Genomic DNA, 9,182 nt, shown 5'->3' with positions numbered 1-9,182 from the left:
TCATCAAACGTCCTTTCTGCCACCGTAATACTGTCCTTGACTAACAATGCCACACCTCCCCCTCTTTTACCACCTTCCCTGATCTTACTGAAACATCTAAACCCTGGAACCTGCAACAACCATTCCTGTCCCTGCTCTATCCATGTCTCCGAAATGGCCACAACATCGAAGTCCCAGGTACCAACCCATGCTGCAAATTCACCCACCTTATTCCGGATGCTCCTGGATCTCTTACATCCACCCATGAGATCAGACTGGGCCTCCGCATAATGTCTCATCCAAACAGTGGCACCTCTTATTGGGCAGCACTCCATCCGTCGGTTGTGCACTCAATTGTCAGCCCCCTCTGCACTCTCTCCAGAGTGTAAAGCTCCTCTGCTTCTCTCCAGAGTGTAAACCTCCTCTGCACTCTCTCCAGAGTGTAAACCTCCTCTGCGCTCTCTCCAGAGTGTAAACCTCCTCTGCGCTCTCTCCAGAGTGTAAACCTCCTCTACACTCTCTCCAGAGTGTAAAGCTCCTCTGCACTCTCTCCAGAGTGTAAACCTCCTCTGCACTCTCTCCAGAGTGTAAAGCTCCTCTGCTTCTCTCCAGAGTGTAAACCTCCTCTGCACTCTCTCCAGAGTGTAAACCTCCTCTGCACTCTCTCCACAGTGTAAACCTCCTCTGCTCTCTCGAGAGCATAAACCTCCTCTGCACTCTCTCCAGAGTGTAAACCTCCTCTGCGCTCTCTCCAGAGTGTAAACCTCCTCTGCGCTCTCTCCAGAGTGTAAAGCTCCTCTCCACTCTTCCAAAGTGTAAAGCTCCTCTGCGCTCTCTCCAGAGTGTAAACCTCCTCTGCACTCTCTCCAATTACATCCTTCCTGCAATATGGTGACCAGAATTGCACACAATTGTTGAGGCCTCAACCGTATTTTATACGATTCCAACATTATGGGTGAGATTCTCCAGCCTCACAGCCATGTGTTTCTTGCCGGTGAGAGATGGCGCGTTGTTTGCTCGTGGTGGGATTCTCTGGTCCCATTGCTCTCAATGCCCTCCCCCCTCCAGCGCACCCCCGCCCTCCCTCCCCCCCCCCCCCCCCCCCCCCCCACTCCCCCCCACCCACCTCCCCCCTTCGGGCCACCACAGGACTTAGTACCAGATGGGAGAAGACTATGGAATCCTAGGAACCCTAGGAATCCTAACTCACCACCTGACTCTGCAAAGACTGTCCACCATCTGCAAGACACAAGTCAGGAGTGTGATGGAATACCCTCCACTTGCCTGGATAAGTGCAGCTTCGAAAACACTCAAGAAACTTAACACCATCCAGGATAAAGTAACCCATTTGGTTGCTACCCTTTCCACCAACATTTTATCCCTCCACCATTGATGCACAATGGCAGCCGTGTGGACCATCTGCAAGATGCACTGCAGGAAATCACCAATGTTCCTTAGACAATACTGCCCAAACCCACGATCACTACCACCTAGAAGGACAAGAGCAGCAGATAGCTGGGAACACCACCACCTGGACGTTCCCCTCCAAGCTAGTCATCATCCCGACTTGGAAAGATATCTCTGTTACTTCAGAGTCGCTGGGTCTAAATCCTGGGACTGTCTCCCTGACAGCATTGTGGGTGTACCTACACCACATGGACTGCAGCGGTTCAAGAAGGCTGCTCACCACCACCTTCTCAAGGGTAATTAGGGATGGGCAATAAATGCTGGTCTAAAGAGTGACGGCCAAATCTCATAAATTAATTTTTTTTAAATGAGCCTCTTCAGTGGTTCCTGTTCCTGGTCACGATCTCATGATTCTTGTTCCAAACCGTATGTATTTGGATGAAAACAAGATGGATCAAGCTCCACTGTGAGATAGCCAAAGGGAGGCGATGGCCGAGTGGTATTATCACGACTAGCAATCCAGAAACTCAGCTAATCTTCTGGGAACCCAGGTTCGAATCCTGCCACGGCAGGTAATGGAATTTGAATTCAATAAAAAAATGTCTGGAATTAAGAGTCTATCGAAGACCATGAAACGATTGTCGGAAAAACCCATCTGGTTCACTAACGTCCTTTAGGGAAGGAAATCTGCTGTCCTTACCTGGTCTGGCCTACATGAGACTCCAGATCCACAGCAATGTGGTTGATTCTCAACCGCCCTCGGGCAATTAGGGATGGGCAATAAATGCTGGCCAGCGAGCGACACCCATGTCCCACAAATGAATTTTTAAAAAAGCCATGAGGAAAGCATTATTATAGAAATCATAGAAACCCTACAGTACAGAAAGAGGCCATTCGGCCCATCGAGTCTGCACCGACCACAATCCCACCCAGGCCCTACCCCCATATCCCAACATATTTACCCACTAATCCCTCTAACCTACACATCTCAGGACACTAAGGGCAATTTTTAGCATGGCCAATCAACCTAACCCGCGCATCTTTGGACTGTGGGAGGAAACCGGATCACCCGGAGGAAACCCACGCAGACACGAGGAGAATGTGCAAACTCCACACAGACAGTGACCCAAGCCGGGAATCGAACCCAGGTCCCTGGAGCTGTGAAGCAGCAGTGCTAACCATTGTGCTACCGTGCCGCCTTATTGGGGAAGATATAATGGGGTTACTCAGACACACAGAACCACACAGCACCAAGAATCAGGATCATAAGGTGATGAAAGTAAGGAAAATAAATCCCCCGTCCTTTCTACTTCATGCTTAAATGAAAAATAAAAATCTTCAAGGTGAATTCAATACAACTTTAATCACAAGAACATACTGTGGTTTCAATTTGAAGTACAGGACTTCCAGATGGAGGTTTATGATATTAATGAAGGTTTAAGATATTACTTATCACTCAGTATCAGACAGTCAGTAAATTCCTTTCTGATAAATATAATATCGCCCCCCTTGTGAATCCTATCAAACAGGAACAGGGGCCAAACGATTCCAGATCAACTTCATTCAAATGAGTTCAGCTTCTCTTCCGACAAAAAAGCCAAAATGAAAGAAATAAAAAGATGCGTGGAATTAGTCTCAGTAATCCTGCCTTAAAAATGAAAGGCTTTTTTTAATATTAGAATTGTAATGAAAAGATTAACTTTGTTTCAGTGTAGTAGGGCAGACAGCGGTGTGCTGCTGAGGAACGCTAATGCGGATTATTCCTCTGCTGCCTCGGTGTTTTGAGAAGAAAGAATTCATAGGCTTCAGGTACAAGACTTTGGGCCTGATTTTACCAAAACTTCGTGTCCGAATCGCGGTAAAGTTGGGCGTCGGGCCTATACCGCGATCTGCACCCGATTCCGAGCAGATCGCCCGAATCGGGCGGCCCGACGAATTAAATGTTTTTGCATGCATTTAAATCGACTTAATGAACCGCGCGCCCAACTCTACCGCCAAATCCCACTTTACCGTCTTCTGGCCCGATCCGCGTCCGCGCTGTTACCGACCTGCAAAATAAATGTCTGAAGTCGCCGCTGCAGCCTCCGAAGAGCGGGGTCAGAGACTGCAACGGCTCTCTGACCCAGGTCATCCTCTGGTCGGAGCGGGAGGGGGGTGGGAGGAGGAGAGGGGGTGTGACGTCTCATCCCCTGGGGGGGGGGGGTGGGAGGGGAGGGGGTCTGACCGATCATCCCCTGGGAGGAGGGGGGGGGGTGGGGGTGGGAGGGGAGGGGGTATGACTGATCAGGTATGACTGATCATCCCCTGGGGGAGGGGGGGGAGAGGGGGTGTGACCGATCATCCCCTGGGCACGCTGCAAAGAGGATCCCAGGCGCGGATCTATTTGACGCCCAGATCCGGCACTTAGACTCTTTAAGTTGTAAAAACACATTTCTTTAAGGCAAACCGTTTACTGCTCTGCGCTTCAACAGCAGCTTCCCCTGCATTGGAACAGAAGCCCATTCAAACCCCCAGCCACTCCGCCATTTCATTCGATTAAGGCTGATCTCTGCCTCGAAGCCACTTTTCTCATTTACCACTACATCCCTCGATTCCCCATTGCTATAAACCAGAAAGCCAGTCGCTGAAGGATGCAACTGGAGTCAAACTTCCTACATTTCTATAACCACCTGTTTGCTTGGTTACAAATTACAAGCTTCAGTGAATCACGGAATCATAGATTGACAATTCCCGGTTTGGGTCACTGTCTGGGTGGAGTTTGCACTTTCTCCCCGTGTCTGCGTGGGCTTCCTCCGGGTGCTCCGGTTTCCTCCCACACTCCAAAGATGTGCGGGTTAGGCGGATCGGCTGTGCTCAATTGTCCCTTTGTGCTGGGGGGACTAACTAGGGTAAATGCGTGGGGTAAAAGCAAATTACTGCGGATGCTGGAATCTGAAGGCAAAAGAGAAAATGCTGGAAAATCTCGGCAGGTCTGGCAGCATCTGTTGGGAGAGAAAAGAACTGACGTTTCGAGTCCAGTTGACTCTTTGACCAAAGCCATCTGGATTCAGCTCTTTTCTCTCCATACAGATGCTGACAGACCAGCTGAGATTTTTCGGCATTTTCTCTAAATGCATGAGGTTACGGGGATAGCGCCTGGGTGGGATTGCGGTTGTTGCAACCTTGATGGGCCGAATGGCCTCCATCTGCACTGTAGGATTCTATGGCAATGGCACAGAAAAGAAGCTATTCAGCCCAGTGTGTCTCTGCTGCTTCTGTGGAGGAACAATTCACCTAAAGCTTCCTTCCAGATGCCCTGCACATTCTTCCCTTTCGGATAATAATCACAGTGGTTAGCACTGCTGCCTGACAGTGCCAGGACCTGGGTTCGATTCCCGGCTTGGGTCACTGTCTGTGCGGAGTCTGCACGTTCTCCCCGTGTCTGTGTGGGTTTCCTCCGGGTGCTCTGGTTTCCTCCCACAGTCTGAAAGACGTGCTGGTTTAGACGCATTGGCCGTGGTAAATTCTCCCTCAGTGTACCCGAACAGGCGCCGGACTTTTCACAGTATTTTCACAGTAACTTCATTGCGGTGTTAATGTAAGCCTATTTGTGACACTAATAAGTAAACTTTAAAAAAAACCTAATCCAATTCCCTCGTGAATGCCTCGATTGAATCTGTTTCCAGCACGCAGTGCATTCCAGATCCTAACAATTCCCTGCATGGAAAAGATTTCTATCATGTCGCTATTGCTTCTTCATTCTGTGTGCTCTGGTTGCAAATCCTTCCACCACAGGGAATAGTTTTTGCCAATCTATTCTGACCAGAACCCTCATGAATTTGAATACCTCCATCAAATCTCCCTTCCCTTCCCAAGGAGAACAGTCCGAACTTCTCCAATCTATCTACATAACTGAAGTTCCTCATGCCTGGATTTTTTATGAATCTTTCCTGCATCTTCTCAAATGTCTTCACATCCTTCCTAAAGCGGGGTGCTTAAACCAAGGTTTTATACAGGGTTTAACATAACTTCCTTGCTTCAGTAACCTATGCCCCTATTTATAAAAACCAGCATGCCTTATGCTCTATTAACCAGACTCTTAACCTGTTTGGCCACCTTCAATGATCTGGGTGGGCCCTCTTCCCCTGCACACCCTTTGGAATTGTGCCCATTGTTTTATATTGTCTATCTGAACTCTTCCTACCAAAATGAATCACTTCACACTTCTCTGCATTAATCTGCCACCTTTCTGCCCTTTCCACCAACCTGTTTAAATTATCCACTTCAGAAACCGCAATTCTTCCAAGTTTTGTACTATCTTCAAATTTTAAAATTGTGCCTGGTGCACCAAAAATAGCGACACAGAACCACCAGAGCTCAGATGATGATGATCCCAGTTGCACAGTACAGGAGGTGATGGTCCAGTGGTATTATCCAGAAACTCAGCTAATGTTCTGGGCCCTCGGCTCGAATCCTGCCACAGCAGATGGTGGAAATTTGAATTCAATTAATAATAGTTATAGAGGTTTACAGCATGGAAACAGGCCCTTCAGCCCAACCTCTCCATGCTGCCCTTTTTTAAACCCCAAAGCGAGTCCCAATTGCCCGCATTTGTCCCATATCCCTCTATACCCATCTACCCATGTAACTGTCTGAACGCTTTTTAAAAGACAAAATTGTACCCGCCTTTACTACTACCTCTGGCAGCTTGTTCCAGACACTCACCACCCTCTGTGTGAAAAAATTGCCCCTCTGGACACTTTTGTATCTCTCCCCTCTCACCTTAAACCTATGCCCTCTAGTTTTAGACTCCCCTACCTTTGGGAAAAGATATTGACTATCTAGCTGATCTGTGCCCCTCATTATTTTATAGACCTCTATAAGATCATCCCTCGGCCTCCTACACTCCAGAGAAAAAAGTCCCAGTCTATCCAGCCTCTCCTTATAACTTAAACCATGAAGTCCCGTAGCATCCTAGTAAAACTTTTCTGCACTCTTTCTAGTTTAATAATATCCTTTCTATAATAGGTTGACCAGAACTGTACACAGTATTCCAAGTGTGGCCTTACCAATGTCTTGTACAACTTCAACAAGACGTCCCAACATCTGGAATTAAGAATCTACTGATGACCATGAAACCATTGTCGATTGTCTGAAAAACCTATCTGGTTCACTAATGTCCTTTAGGGAAGGAAATCTGCTGTCCTTACCTGGTCTGGCCTACATGTGACTCCAGAGCCACAGCAATGTGGTTGAATCTTAACTACCCTCGGGCAACTAGGGATGGGCAATAAATGCTAGGTTACTTTAACTATGCTGTAACCTGGTGTTGTTAGAATCCTTACTGTGTTTACCCCAGTCCAACGCTGGCATCTCCACATAATAAATGCTAGTCAGCCAGTGACACCCTAGTCCCACAAATAAATAAAAAAACCACTGAGGGCGATGGTGGGCCACCACGGAGGGGGTGGAAAATTCCACCCAGAGGATAGATCCAGTAGCTGAAAGTAGACAAAGTGCAGAATTTGTTTCTGTTGCTCAAGGATAAGGTCGGTGGGATGGCAGCTCCCCACCGCTGTAAGGAATAGCTGAGGAGGTGCCGCTGGGCTTTGCTGTTTTTGGTGAAACCTGCCCCTTGGAAGTGCCTTGGTCGGGCTCTGCTCTCGGCTGGGGATCAGGATAAATTCCAGAACAGCAACTGAGATTCTTCCCCAGGGAGTTTGTGCCCTGAGGACTTTGTGACTGAGATTGATGACATTTATTTTCAGTGAGTTGCCCAATCAGGTTGTAAGATTTGCCGTGTTATATATGCCCTATGGCTGTGTAACATATAGAATCCACAGATATCCCTCTCCATCCCACACACTCACCCCCCTCCCTCACTCACACTCACTCCCTCCCCTCACTCACACACTCACTCCCTCCCTCACTCACACCTCACTCCCTCCCACTCCTCCCTCCCCTCACTCACACACTCACTCCTCCCTCACTCACACACTCACTCCCTCCCCTCACTCAACACTCACTCCCTCCCCTCACTCACACTCACTCCCTCCCTCACTCACACACTCACTCCTCCCCTCACTCACACACTCACTCTCCTCCCTCACTCACACACTCACTCCCTCCCCTCACCCACACCACTCCCTCCCCCCACTCACACACTCACTCCACCCCTCACTCACCACTCATCCCCCACTCCCACCCACTCCTCTCCCTCACTCACTCACACACTCAGCCCCCTCACTCACACACTCACTCCCTCCCCCTCACTCTCACTCACACCTCACTCCCACTCACATCACACTCCACTCCCTCCCCTCACCACACACTCACTCCCTCCCCTCACTCACACAGCACTCCCTCCCCTCACTCACACTCACTCCCTCCCCTCACTCACACACGCACTCCCTCCTCACTCCCCTCACCTCACTCACACACCACTCCCACCCTCACTCACTCATCACTCCATCCCCCTCACTCCACACTCACTCCCTCCCCCTCACTCACACTCTCAACTCCCTCCCTCACTCACACCTCCTCACTCCACTCTCTCCCTCCCCTCACTCACTCCCTCCCCTCCACTCACACTCCCTCCCCTCACTCACCACCTACTCTCTCCCCTCACTCACAACTCACTCTCTCCCCTCACTCACTCACACACTCACTCTCTCCCTCACTCACTCACACACTCACTTTCTCTCCTCACTCACTCACACACTCATCCCTCCCTCACTCTCTCACAGTCCCTCCCCTCACTCACTCACTCTCTCCCCTCACTCACACACTCAGTCCCTCCCCTCACTCACACACTCACTCTCTCTCCTCACTACTCACACACTCACTCACACACTCACTCCGTCCCCTCACTCACACACTCACTCCATCCCCTCACTCACACACTCACTCTCTCTCCTCACTCACTCACATACTCACTCCCCCACACACACTCACACCCTCGCCTCACTCACACACTCACTCTGTCTCCTCTCACTCACTCACACACTCACTCATCCCCTCACTCACACACTCCATCCCCTCACTCACTCACTCCCTCCCCTCACACACTCACTCCCCTCCCCTCACTCACTCACTCCCTCCCCTCACACACACTCACTGCCTCTCCTCACTCACACACTCACTCCCTCCCTCACACACTCACTCACTCCCCTCACTCACTCACTCCCTCCCCTCACTCACACACTCACTGCCTCTCCTCACTCACACACTCACTCCTCCCCTCACTCACACACTCACTCCCTCCCCTCACTCACACACTCACTCCCTCCCCTCACTCACACACTCACTCTCTTCCCTCACTCATACACTCACTCTCTCCTCACTCACTCACACACTCACTGTCTTCCCTCACTCACACATCACTCTCTTCCCTCACTCACACTCTCACTCTCTCCACATTCACTCATTCTCTCTCTCCCCTCACACACTCACTCTCTCCCCTCAATCACACACTCACTCTCTCCCCTCACACACTCACTCTCTCCTCACTCACTCACACACTCAGTCCCTCGCCTCACTCACACACTCACTCTCTCCCCTCACTCACACACTCACTCTTCTCCCCTCACTCACACACTCACTCTCTCTCCCCTCACTCAATTCTCTCTCCCCTCACTCACTCACTCACTCTCCCCTCACTCACTCACTCACTCTCCCCCTCACACAGTTACTCTCTCCTCCCCATCACTCACTCACTCTCTCCCCCACACTCTCACTCCCTCCCCTCACTCACACACTCACACTCTCACTCCCTCCCCTCACACTCTCGCTCTCATCCCCTCACTCACACACTCACT

This window comes from Mustelus asterias, chromosome 1 (assembly GCF_964213995.1).
Source record: "Mustelus asterias chromosome 1, sMusAst1.hap1.1, whole genome shotgun sequence".
Classification (NCBI taxonomy): domain Eukaryota; kingdom Metazoa; phylum Chordata; class Chondrichthyes; order Carcharhiniformes; family Triakidae; genus Mustelus; species Mustelus asterias.
The sequence above is the reverse complement of the archived record's forward strand: the minus strand, read 5'-3'. Positions refer to the sequence as shown.